Source organism: Lynx canadensis, chromosome A3 (assembly GCF_007474595.2).
Source record: "Lynx canadensis isolate LIC74 chromosome A3, mLynCan4.pri.v2, whole genome shotgun sequence".
NCBI lineage: Eukaryota > Metazoa > Chordata > Mammalia > Carnivora > Felidae > Lynx > Lynx canadensis.
The window spans coordinates 135,701,467-135,715,313 of NC_044305.1; positions in this window are offsets into that span (position 1 = coordinate 135,701,467).

Consider the following 13,847-nt stretch of genomic DNA (forward strand, 5'->3'; position numbering starts at 1 on the left):
ACACAAACGGAATTTTAAAGACTTGGCATGAAAAAATAAAAGGTAACACCTCCTTGACAATTTTCTATTGATATCACGTCGAAATGCTATGCGGGATCTACTGGGTTTAATGAAATACGTTATTAAAATGATGGGGCTGACTCGTCACGTTTTTGCTGCAAGCGTCAGGACCTGCAATTAGTACCACTTACAGCTGCGTGTGTGGCTCGCTCGCCGGATCTACTGGGCAGGGCTGGGCTGGACCTCAAGCTAATGGAGAGCAGGGACGATGAGTTACCGCTTTGGCAGCAAGGGACCCAGCCTGCTGCCTGGTCCCTGGCTGGCCCGTAAACATCCACTTTTGACAAGAGAATTCAGTGCATCTAACTCAAAACTAATGTTCTTTCCACTGGTCGTGGCAGTTCCAAAAGGAAGGAGAAGGTTGGGCACGGGCTGAAAGAAGCAAAGCCAGGGGCCTGCCGGAGGGCTGATTTATGGTGTCCGATGTGGCCAGCCTCCCGGCGTGGACAGCCATGTGGAGGTGGATGGAGAAAGTGTTCAGGGAGGAGGATAGCTTGCACACGATCCCCTTCCTGGACGTTTTTGGAGAGGGATTGCTCAGTGCCAGGCATTTCCTATTTTCGGTCATCCAATCCCAGTTGGCTTTATGGACGTCTGCGAAGAAATCACCATTTTGCTGGGTGAAATTTTCTCCACGCAAAGATCTTTGACAATGTAACAGGAGACCCACACTAATGAGTAGAAGACAGCGGTGGTGTCTGAGTTTTGGCCTGGCTACGTAGAAGTCATGGGACTTTTGGAGCCCTGCAGTTGTCTTATCTGTAAACTGTGGGAAAATGCCATTTTCACAGTATTTCCTGGGGGGTTCAGTCAGATTCCTATTTGTATGTGAAAGTGCCTGGCACAGAATAAAATCAAACTTGACACAAGAGAAGATATTTAATCAGTGAAAGTACTGTTGGATTACAGACGGCTGGACAAAATGCAAAGAGAATGGGCTTCGTAGTCACCTGTGTTTGGTTTCAACTCCTTGTTCTGTCACTGGGCAAGCTAGATGGCCTTTTTATTTTATTTTATTTTTTTTTTTTAATTTTTTTTTTCAACGTTTATTTATTTTTGGGACAGAGAGAGACAGAGCATGAACGGGGGAGGGGCAGAGAGAGAGGGAGACACAGAATTGGAAATAGGCTCCAGGCTCTGAGCCATCAGCCCAGAGCCCGACGCGGGGCTCGAACTCACGGACCGTGAGATCGTGACCTGGCTGAAGTCGGACGCTTAACCGACTGCGCCACCCAGGCGCCCCATAGATGGCCTTTTTAGCCTTCAATTCCTTCACCTGTAATACGGCAATGATGTCACTTACTTTGCTATTTTTACAAATACATTAAATAAAGGCTGAAAACCGTTAGTCAAGTGCCTGGTATCTAGTAGAGACTCGATAAGTAGTGCCTTCGACACATTATTTCTATCTAATTCTCAACGAGACACTTGGTTTCTAGCCTCAGGTTTGCTACTTGGCTAGAAATGCCGCTCTCAGTAAGTCACTTAACTACTAGAAAGACTTACATTGGGGTGGTAATAATACGTATAGCACTTAGGTTCATGATCACACATAAACCTTCAGCGAATGCTCATGAGAGGCCTCTGTGAATGGCCCAATGGATAGAGTCTGGGTCAGTCACAAAAATAGAGTATTCAAGGCTGAAATGTATTTTGCATGACATCCTGCTCCGGTTCCTAAATGGGTTGTTGAGTTCTCAGCGCCCATGTGAAAGCGATGAAGGACACTAAGCGTTTTTGCCTTTGACGTGGGCCGTATGAATTTAGTGTAGCAACACTGACACTCAGAAATGCAAAAATAAATAAATAAATAAATAACACCAACGAAATAATTAATAGTGGTATTTGTTTGGTAGGAAGGAAAACTCTAGGTTATGCCACCCCTCTGATTTTTTAAACAGAGTCACTAAAGAGAGAGAAGGTGTGTCCCCAAGATCACACTTACATTCAGCTAACACTTGAGGCAAGGCAGCTCCCTCCTGCCCCCCAGGCCACCACCCCTCCCTATTGCCTCTTCCCCTCGCCCCACCCCCATCCCACTGAGTGTCACCAGCAGTGGTTGTACAGCAGCCTCCATGGACAACTGTTCCCTTCTACCATACTTGCCGATGGAACACCCTAACCTATCACACACACAGCTGCGCTTCTTGTACAGTTGGTAACCTTGCTAACTTTGCCTTGGTCCTCATCAGCACATAAAGAGAAGACAGACTAGAACGTGGATACCGGAGTAGAGGCAGTGCCCTCGTGTGTGCGATGAGGAAATGTAGAGGCGCATTTATGAAAGGGGGTGGAGAAAACGCACGGGAAATAAACGGAGCAGAAAACATAGGGGAAGTGTAATTGGGGGGTTATTTATAACATAAATTGTGTAATGATAGTGTGCCCTTGCATGTCTGCCACAGCTGGGCCGCCGTGTCTGCTTGGGACTTATTTTGCCTATAACGTTCCTGATCCACAAACCATAGTTAGTAGTTAGGGATACGTCCAGGTGAAATGCATAATGGTATTTTATCAGCTTTGTTAGTCGTGCTACTTGTGGAAGTGTTTATTAAGAAGAACCCATTTATTTCTACTATGTGGATTTATATATGGAAACATATCTATTCACCCATCATTCTGTTTTGTTTTTTTTTTAACTCGATAGACATTAACGGAGCATTCCACATGGAGCATTCCACTCCGTCTTCCACACGGAGCATTCCAATGTGGTCATTAAATCATAAGATCTGGAATCAGACTATCTTAATGCAACCACAGAACTTTCTAGCAGAGAAATACGAGCAAGTTATCTCATGTTTCTGTCTCGTGGTAATTGTACCTCCATTGACTGAGGGTGAGGCTTCAGGGATTTCCTGTCTCTGGCCCCACTGTGGTCGATCTGTGACTGGGAAGGGTCCTCCAAGGATAAAATAACGAGACGATAGATCAAACATGCTTTTAAATAGATTTTGGGCTTTTAGGAAATAAGAAATAATTTCAAGGATTTCTGCTCCCTGTGGGTAAAAATGAACCTAGGGCAAAAGTAGACTCTCGGGGCGCCTGGGTGGCGCAGTCGGTTAAGCGTCCGACTTCAGCCAGGTCACGATCTCGCGGTCCGGGAGTTCGAGCCCCGCGTCAGGCTCTGGGCTGATGGCTCAGAGCCTGGAGCCTGTTTCCAATTCAGTGTCTCACTCTCTCTCTGCCCCTCCCCCGTTCATGCTCTGTCTCTCTCTGTCCCAAACAATAAAATAAATAAACGTTGAAAAAAAAAAAAAAGTAGACTCTCTCTAGGGAGAAGAATGGAGCAAAATGGGAACATATTATATTGAAGGCAAATGCCAGTACCAGAATTCCACTTGTCACCGGAATATTGGGCCATAGATAGATGTGCTGAAGTTACAATTCTTACATTGAGGCTGGGGGCCTAGAAGAAGGCTAACGTGATCCTACGTGAGCATCACCACTGGTACAAACTTTTCTTTTTGGAAGAAGGCATTCTCAGGTTAAGCCCTTGGAATTTCTAGATATTCTATTCAATCAAATATGAACTCATCATCAGAAATCACCAAATACACAAAGAAACTGGAAACGATGATTGATAACATATACTAGTTTTAGATCGCAGAGATTATAGGTGTTGAAATGATAAAATATAGAATAATAATATGTATGTATAGAGTGTTTAAAAATAATAAGACGTTCATAAAAGCAAGCAAACAAGAGACTACCTGCAAGTTCTCAGAAAGACCTTCCACCTGTAACCACCACGAGGTAACGGTTGCTTACACTATAAACACCCATATAACTGGGGGAAAAATAAATGAGGCAACAGTAGATGTTGGGCAATAGGCAGAACAGGACTGTGATCTCTGAGGGTGAAGAAGCACACAAGGTGACCCCGACTTTCAGGATTTCTGCCTGGAAGCACCTGTCGGACCCCCCAAGGATGGGTCCCAAACACAACAGAGAGGTCTCAGCAAGCTAATAAGGCAGAGTCTGGAGCTAGAATGTGGAGAGGAAGGTACCCTTTAGGGGAGGGGCAGAAGCCTGTAATAGTGATTCTCTGTATAAAGGAGGCAAATGGAGAGGTTTCAGAGAGCCAAGAGTTTGTTTCACGAAAGGTGAATAAAATAGTAGAATCTCATCGAGATTGATGGATTAAAAACAGAGAAAAACACAAATGAACATCTGGAATAAAATAGAAGTTGGCACTAGAGATTCTACGAAATTTAAAGACTAGCTAATATTATAAATAAATATATAACGCTAATCTAAACACTGTAGAGAAAATAAATTTCTTAAAAAGCATGATTTATCAAAACTGACACAAGAAGAAACTAAAAGCCTGAATACTCCCTATGTCTGTTAGTAGAAATGTACCTCTAAATCAAAAGCATTCAAGACACTCAAAAACTCAAGGTATGGATGGTTTCTTTAGTAAATTATTTTAAACACTTAGGGAAGAAATGCAATTGTGACACAAACTCATATAACAGAGATAGATACAGCATTTTTTAATGTGTTCAAAAAAGCGTTGTAACCCAGAACCAACATTTGTCAAAAACATTGAAGGAAAATTAGAGACCAATATCTTTTATGAATGTACAAACAAAAAAAATTTTATTTTTTTAATGTTTGTTTATTGACAGAGAAAAAGAGAGAGAAAAAGAAAGAGAGAGAGCTTGAGTGAGGGAGGGGCAGAGAGAGAAGGAGAGAGAATCCTAAGCATGCTTCATGCTTTCAGCACTGATCCCAACGTGGGGCTCACCACGAACCCCACGAACTGTGAGGCCACAACCTGAACCAAAATCAAGAGGCCACAACCTGAGCCCTAACTGACTGAGCCACCCAGGCATCCCCCCCAAATCTTTAAAATTTAGCAAATTAAATCCAGTAATATAATAAAAAGATAATACATCTTAGCCAAATCTATTCATTGTCGGAATCAAGGTTAGTGTAATATCTATAAATCCATTAATACAATTCTCCACAAAGGAGGAAAAAAACACATAATAATATCAACAGCTGGGAAAAAGCATTTGACGAAATTTGAAAAAGGACATAATTTATTCATGAAATTCACATTTAAGGAAGATAAAATATGAAACACTACCCCAAGAATTATAATTCTATGGAGTTTTCATTTGAGTGATTATGTTAATTGCTTGTCTACAGTGAAACCAAAGGGGAGCAAATTTGAAACTTCTTTTGGAGACAAAAATTATCACTAGTTTTCTCGATCAACAGAAATATTGTCAAATATCAAGAGTAAAAATGCAATATTGACACTCTCTAGAGATAAAACCAACCTATTTTACTACCAAGATGCACATTTACACAATGAACATTTATAAAACATTGCTCTAAAATTATAATCTTATTCTTCATTTGATGTTATGTAATCATTTAAATAATAGCAACAAAACTGAAACAAAAATTCAAAATTATTTTATTATTATTGTTATTTTTCTATTTGAGGGGGGGGGAGGGAGGGAGTGCAAGTTGGGGAAGGGGCAGAGGGAGAGGGAGAGAGAGAATCTTAAGCAGGCTCCAAGTTCACCACAGAGCCTGAATGGTAGGGTCAAATCCCACAACCCAGGGATCATGGCCCGAGCTGAAGTCAAGAGTCGGATGCTCAACCAACTAAGCCATTCAGGTGCACCACAAAATTAATTTATAATAAGTACAAAGTAAAAATCTTGCTATGTTTTCAGATTATGTTAGTGGACTTGTTGGCCACAATAAAAATACTATATATACTTACCTAGATGAAGAATAAACACATGAAAACAACTTATAAGAGTCACATTTAAATAATCTCATTTAAAATGATCTCATTTAAATGATCTCCTTTAAAACGTTATGTAATAAATATAATCCTATCCTATTCTCATTTGCACTGTTGAATACTCACTTTAAAACAACAAGACTGAAAGAAGCAAAGAATCAAATTTATTTCAGTAGTGAGAGGAAAAAAGTGTTTTGCTACGGTGTTGGATCTGCAGAAAGAGGTTCTTTGGAAGGGGGATCACTCTGAAGATAGCTTACTTGTGTTTTCAGGGTGTGTGAACGTTGCTTGATGTAGACATTTCATCTGACCAGTGCAAGATGTGCGGAGCCAAGCTTTCTGGAACAGAGGGATGGAGAGAGGTCCTGCTCTCAGGAGCTGATCTCTGGGAGCCGCCTGACATATCTGACAAGGGGGTGAGGGGGAGGGCCTGGGTCTGAGCCAGCAGCGCAGCACCCTGCTCGCGTGGGAGGGTGGAAAGGAAAAAAAGACCCAAGTCCCTGCCATTGGCAAGTGCACCAGAACTGACTCTCTTTTGCTTTTGTGGGGGAGTTGATGCATCAGGATGGGATGGCCCTGAAAGAGGGTCTGGGCAGGTGGTTCCTGGTCCACACTGGGAGCAGGACACTGGATTCAGAAACCGTCACAAGCCTGAAGCTCCTCTTTCCTGGGGATCTCGTCAAACTAAGGATCCCATTTCTGCCAAATACCTCATTTGTAGTATCAAGTTTACAGATGCTCTTTGAAACTTTTTCACTCTTTCTTAATATTACCTTGTTTGATGCATTTGTTTTCCCTTTAATTAAGATAACTGCGCTACCTCTCGGTCAACAGAGCTCTCAACCCATTATCATAAATTTTTCTCCCAGGGGAAGTAAGCTACCTTTGACACGAGTCGGGGATGTTGCCAAGGATTTCTGAGTTAATTTTGCTAGTGTCTTACAGATATCCAGATCTTTGTTTGTGCTATTTCCCTGGCTTTGGACATCTTCTTTAAATTTACAGGGCAAATTCTCTCTAAATCAGATATTTGGTGAAAATTAACTTTTTCTTCTTGATTTGAAATTTCCGGTGGGGTTGTTGCTCCTACTTTTCCTTTTTTCCCCTAACTATTGTGTTGCTGTCTCAGTTGGTAAGCTTTTCATGTCATCTTTAAGTACGTTGGTGATTTCTTCTTCTTTAGTTAATGGGTATACATTTGGTTTCTTCTTCAGAAGTTTTAAAATAAATATTCAATTTAGCCTCACCAACCAGTTTCTTTGAAATTCCTTTGATTCATCTTTTCGTAGGGCTCCTTGTCCTGGAGCACTGATTACATCAGGTTCCCACCATCCATGTTGTCTTTTCCAAGAACGGCGGCCCAAACTTTAAGGCTTCGCAAGGATCCATCCAAAGACTCAATCTGACTTTCCTCAGCGTTTTATAACTTTTTTTTTCAGTATAATAACTTCATTCATTCTCTTTCCATCCTTCAGCTTCTTGCGAAAGTAACTTTAGACTTCTCAGAACGTTGGGATTTTCCTCCAAAGCAGAAACTGCTGTTCATTGATCTAATGGATTTTAGAGGATGTTTTCATTGAGGCTATTTGAAATTGAATGCATTCTGATGTATCTTGTAAAGGCTGAAACTTCCATGTAATGTCAATCTTCTACTCATTGTGTTCAAAGTGTTGAGATTTGTCTCCTTTTACTCCTCTTCCAAAGGGTGTCTACACGAAACCCAAGTAAAGGGTTGGAGACTTCTAACTCCTTATGGAGGTTTTATGGGTTTCTAACGATTTGTTCTCTGGTCCAGTTTGCATTGAAGTTGACTCAAAGCCTCTAAATACATATTTGTTTTTCTTTGAAATTAGTAAATCTATTTCCTAGAGCAGCTTTAGTTTTACAGGAGAATTAATCAGAAGGTACAAGGATTCCCACACGCTCCCTGTTCCCCCCTCACCCACCACCACACGCACTCGGTCTCTCCTCTTATTATTTTACATTGGTGTAGTGCTTTTGTTACAGTTGAAGAACCTCAGTATTGATCAATTATTCTGAACTAAGTTCATAGATGCTTAAGAATTCACTCTTTGTGTGGTACATTCTTTAGGTCTTGTCAAATACATAATGTCATGTGTCCACCATTAGAGAATCATATAGAAGAGTGTCACTGCCCTAAAGGTCCCATGCTCCATTTCTTCATTCCTTTCTCTCCCTCCCCCATCCCGAAACCCATGACAATCATTGATCGTGTTACATTCTCCACATTTTCCCCTTTTCCAGAATGTCATATAGGTGGAATCATACAGTGTGCAGTCTTTTCTTATTGGCTTCTCTCACTTGCAATGTATATTTAAATTTCCTCCATGTCTTTTCTTGCTTCGTGGGCTCATTTCTTTTTACTGCTGAATAATATTCCATTGTCTGGCTGTTCCACAATTTATTTATCCACTCACCTATTTGAGAACGTTTTGGTTGTGTACCAGTTTTGGGGTACCAAATATGTTTGGACACCAAACATGTTTTAAATAAACATTGAACTTCCAAAATATTGTTGCTTTTCTTCCAAGAAGGTAGACCTTCTATAGCTAGTTTGCCTCTTCTTGAATAGTCTCTTAATAATTAAGAACATGACTATAACTCAACACCCCATATCCCATAATAATCCACGGGGATATAGGCCTAATGTGCGATCCCCTGGCCTTGCTGACCCTACTTGGTCCAGGAACTCCTGAAAAGTTGTGACATGGACCATCATGGCCACCAGAAGGTCCCTCAATGCCATGTCACCTCACGTTGCTGAGACCCTACCAGGTACAACAGATGCTGAACAACATAGGTGAGCCTTACACCTGAAACCAACATGCATTGACCTCAGGGGATGCTGGGAAGGGACAGGTGCAACAGCCTTGCTTGTGAATAAACTTCTCCTGTGGGGCCCTACAGGCCTCCTATTGCCCACAAAAGTCACAGAAAACTCCCAACTCTCACCTTCCTCTGTTAATGTGTCCAATTACCTTGAGTGTGTGTGAGCAGGGATGAGGAAGGTTAGGGAAGGCCCTTCAAAGGATTCCAACTTAATTCACTGTTTTCACCATTAAAGTCTAAGGAAGAACAACAGAGAGGAGCTCCCAGTGACCCAAGCTAGAACAACTTTGGCAACAAAATAATAACAGAATTGGATTATCAATGAAAGGATAAGATAAATAATGGGTTCTTATTAATATAAATATATGATTGTCTACACGAAGGGGGAAGAGACAAGCCTTCCTAATGGAATAACCGCACATATCACGGAGGTCAGAACTGGTGCCCACGTTTAGGAGCACCCCCATACTTGGTTTAATGCTTCTCTGCCACCGCCTCAAAATTCTTCATAATTTTGAACAAAGGAACTTCTCGTTTTCGTTTGTCCTGGGTCCCGCAAATTATGTAGCCTGCGTGGAGAGCCTATAAAACCCCAGATCTCTGGGTTCACCCCTGAGATTCTGTTTCATTAGGCCCGGGGACCGAAAACTCGTGTCCCAAATAAGCTCCCAGGTAGTGTTGATGCAGCGGGTCCAAGAACCAGGCCGGAAGCTGCCTGGAGACCCTTTAGGAAGCAGGGCAAGTCCTCAGAGGAAGCTCTGAGGTAGAAGGGGTGGGTTGCAAAGAAATGGGGGCAATATTGCATAAAACAAGACAAAAAATGGGTATACTCTGACGATAATACTATGCACCTTGGTGGTCGCAAACAGAACAAAAATACACGCCAATAAGGGATGGTAGTCAGGAAAAGGGCCAGAGAATCTTATCACTCTATGTTTCTTTTTCAGGGTATACATAAATTTGGATAATGTTCAGTGAAACATGAAGAGTAAAAATTCAAGAGTAACCCCTGGAAAAATAAAGGTAGAGTCCGTAAATATCACACCATTATGAGGGAAACACGGAGTGTGCAAATCAAAAGAGATAAAAGAACCCAACGAAACAAAATAAAAAAATGTAATTCGAAAAACCAGCAAAAGGCAATATTCAAAAACTGGAAAGAAGTAGAAAGCAAAAGTGCAGAAGATTGGAATGAATTTAAAATGTTAATCCTGGGGCGCCTGGGTGGCTCAGTTGGTTAAGCGGCCGACTTCGGCTCAGGTCACGATCTCGTGGTCCGTGAGTTCAAGCCCCGCATCGGGCTCTGTGCTGACAGCTCAGAGCCTGGAGCCTGTTTCAGATTCTGTGTCTCCCTCTCTCTGACCCTCCCCTGTTCATGCTCTGTCTCTCTCTGTCTCAAAAATAAATAAACGTTAAAAAAAAATTAAAAAAAAAATAAAATGTTAATCCTTAGACTTTTAGTAATAAACATAAACTGACTAAGCCTACTGGTTACAATGTATTTTTAGACTTCAAATTATGTGAGAAATCAATTGTTTTTCTGTTCATAAGAAAAACTACATGGAAAGTTGCAAGAAAAAGAATAAAAAAATGCTTATACTGAAAAAATATTCAGAATATGTGATATATATATATATAATATGTATATTATGACATTATATATGTATATCTATGTATAAATGGTATAACAAGTAACTATGTGATAATAGAAGACTATTTTAATTAGGAAGATATAATAATACTAAACTTGAACGTACTTCAGAAATGTCTCAAATATATTTTTAACTGATAAAACTATAATAAATATTTGACAAAACCATATTTATAAATTTGCATGCTAGGTTTGATTTAGAAGTCAAGTGGATGAAACATTGGTAATAATATGGAAGATGTGAGCAGTACAGCAATCAAACTGGATTGAATGGTCATATAAAAAACTCTATATTTCAAACTAAATGCATGGAACAAAAATGTTCTTTTAGGGCGCGTGCATAAATACATCCATAAAGATACTTTAAAGCTGTAATAGAAAAAAAGACACAAAAGCCATGACATACGTCCCCTCTGGAGGGAGACAGGGACATTTGAAATGGAGGAATGAATGTGCAAGTTAGGCACGGGTATTAATATTTTCTTAGGTTTAATTTGTGTGGTGGAGTTTAGAGTGTTCGATCTATTATAATATTTCAGAGCATATACATGCTAGATATCTCACTTTGTATGTGTCCTACATAAAAAGAAGAAAGAAGAGAAAACCATATCTGCAACATAGACTTATTATAAAGAAATCATGCTGGAAAGGACACAGAATCTGGTAACTAGGAATTGCAAAAATGTCAGCTGCCCGTGTTTACCTACCAACTTCCAAAGACTCATGGTAACATGGCATCCTTGCTTTCAGTCATTTGAGGAAGATGAACCAGAAAACGATACTGTAAATAAGTCTTTAAATGTAATTTTAGTCATTTGTTCTAATGACTACTGTCCCCTCTGTGCTGACACCTCCCTTTATTTGGCCTGTATGCTCCCCGAATCCATTGGTCACCTAGAACAGGAACTCAGGGCAACTCAAAAATAATGGCGCTTTAAGTGGGAAATTTCACGTTCGCCGTTGAGTACATGTGTACATGTGAATCAAAATCAGTAGGATCCGAGGAACTATGGTACTAGCTGCTCTCATTTTCTCCCATGGTTTTCCTAATCTTCTCCCAGAGGGGTAGTTAGCTTCCAAGATGGCGCCCAATGAATCTTGGCTTTTGGTATTCATGTCCTTGCATTTTCCCATCCCTTCCTGCATAAACTCAACCTATAAAGCCACAAGAACATTGTGGAAATGATGGGATATGGTTTTCAAGGATAGGTCACGAAGGACACTGTGGCTTCTGTCTTGTGCCCTCTCCATCATTCTTTCTAGGGAAGTCAGATATCATATCATATCATAAGGATGCTCAGTTAGCCTTAGGAGGAGGTCCACGTGGTTAGAACTGAGGTCCTTCATGCCATCACGTGAATAAGCCCTCCTATAAGCTGCTCCTCCAGTCTAGTGACTGTAGCTGTGGCCACATCTTGACTTCAATTTCCTGAAAGACTGGGTCACAACTACCCAGAGAAGCAACTCCCCAAATTCCAGATCCACAAAAACGTGCATGTCTATAAGTGTTTGTTGTAGGTTTAGGAATATGACATTCGTTGTGAGGCAGTGGGTAATGGCTATTAGTTAAATATAACCGAGTCGTGTTTTTTTCTACTTCCAACAGAGTTTAATTTTCACTTTTGGGGTAATTTTTTTTAAAATTTGATCCCGGCTTAAAGTATTTCAAATACCAGTGAAGGTATGAGATACCCTGTCTGTATTTTGACATAGGGTAAACAGTGTGGGCTTTTGAGTCCTTGCACGACACCCTGGATGGGAATTGCCAACTCACAGAACAGCTCCGGCCTCAACTGGCCCCGCTCTAAACTGGAATGAGGAAGAGTTCTTGTGAAGTCACTGAGAGGGTGAAATGCGATACAAATATATGGAAATGAAACAAAGCAAGCTGTATGCTTCACATTGGTGATTTTCGGTATGGTCCCTCATTCTTTCATCCAAATATTTATGGAACACCTCCCCTAGAAGCTGGGCTGTTATAGGAATAAAGGAGAAGCAGTATGATAAAACTCCCCTTGAGGAGTTCAGTTCCTACTGAGATTTTTGGTAAATTAAAAAAAAAACACTCTGGGGGCACCTGGGTGGCTCCGTAGTTTAAGGGTCTGGCTCTCGATTTTGGCTCAGGTCATGATCTCACAGTCTGTGAGAATGAGCCCCTGTCAGCAGGTATGGAGCCCGGCTGGGATTCTTTCTCCCCCTCTCTCTCTGCCCCTTCCCCTCAAGTAAATAAATAAACAATACACTCTGTACAATAAAAGGAAAGCAGGCTTCTACGGAAAGCAGATGGTTTTCATAGTTGTATTTGGTATTTAAACAGACAACTTTTTACGGTTTATTTATTTTGAGAGGGAGAGAGAGATAGAGAGAGAAAGAGAGAGAGAGAGAGAGAGAATCCCAAGCAGGCTCCTCACTGTCAGAGGAGAGCCCGATGTGGGGCTTGAACTCATGAACTGTGAGATCCTGACCTGAGCCGACACCAAGAGTCGGCTGCTTAACCGATTGAACCACCCAGGCGCCCCTACACAGACGCCATTTCTTATAAAACTAACGTGTTTGAAATGATTTTGTGCCCCAGTGTAGTATTTCCAAAGCCACATCCTACTCACTCAAAAGGGCGGGGGTGGGGAGAGCTCCCATTCTAGAACAGCCTCTCATTCAGACATGGAGGGCCCTTCCCGGCTACTGAGTGCCTTGTGTTTATAAAATTTGAAGCAGGTAAACACAGGATGCAGCCACCGAGTGTCAAAGGACAGCAAGTGAAAATGGACAGAGAAGAAAACGAATGGTTAAACCAAAGGAGAATCATTTGCAGAATGGAGAAGTTAGGCAGACCAGCAGTGACTGAAACCAGCTCCTGAAGATAACAGGTCAGCCCGCTGAAATGACAATACTCATTACTGTGACGTGTAGACGCCAACCCTCCTTGCAACTCTTAGAAACAAACCTCCTCCTTGTAAACCACCCCAAGCCCTTTCACACCAGATTGCCCGACAAACAGACGGAGCCTAGAGTCAAGTTCTGATTGCAAAGACTTTCCTCCCAGGGGAGAGAGAGGCCCGCGGAACTGGCAGTGGGGCTGACTTCCCGAGTAACCGATGACAGAGCAAAAGGGGACCTCATGTCCCAAACTTGCGCCCTTGGCGGGTTCTGGGTACATCCTCCCTTCCCGGCCTCAAGGGCAGGTGGTCAGAAGTCAAACCAGGACGCAGGGCAGAGGAGACCAGCCCTGCAAGCTGGGGTCTCCGACTTCCCAGAGGAGAGGCTCCGCCTGGCACCTGCCTGCAGGACAATGACCTTGAGCGGGACAACGACTTTGAGCGGGGCGGAGCCCTGGCACCCCCTGCTACAGAAGGCAGGTTCCCAGCTGTGCTTAGGAAGCAAACCCCATTTTTGTGCCTTTTGCTTTTTAATGCAGAGGCTGAAGTGCCTGTGTTCCCTGACCTCCCCGGGGCAGCCCAGGGTCAGAAGTCTGCCCTGGCCTTGGGCGGCCCTCCCCGCCTCCTCGGAGACCAGTGG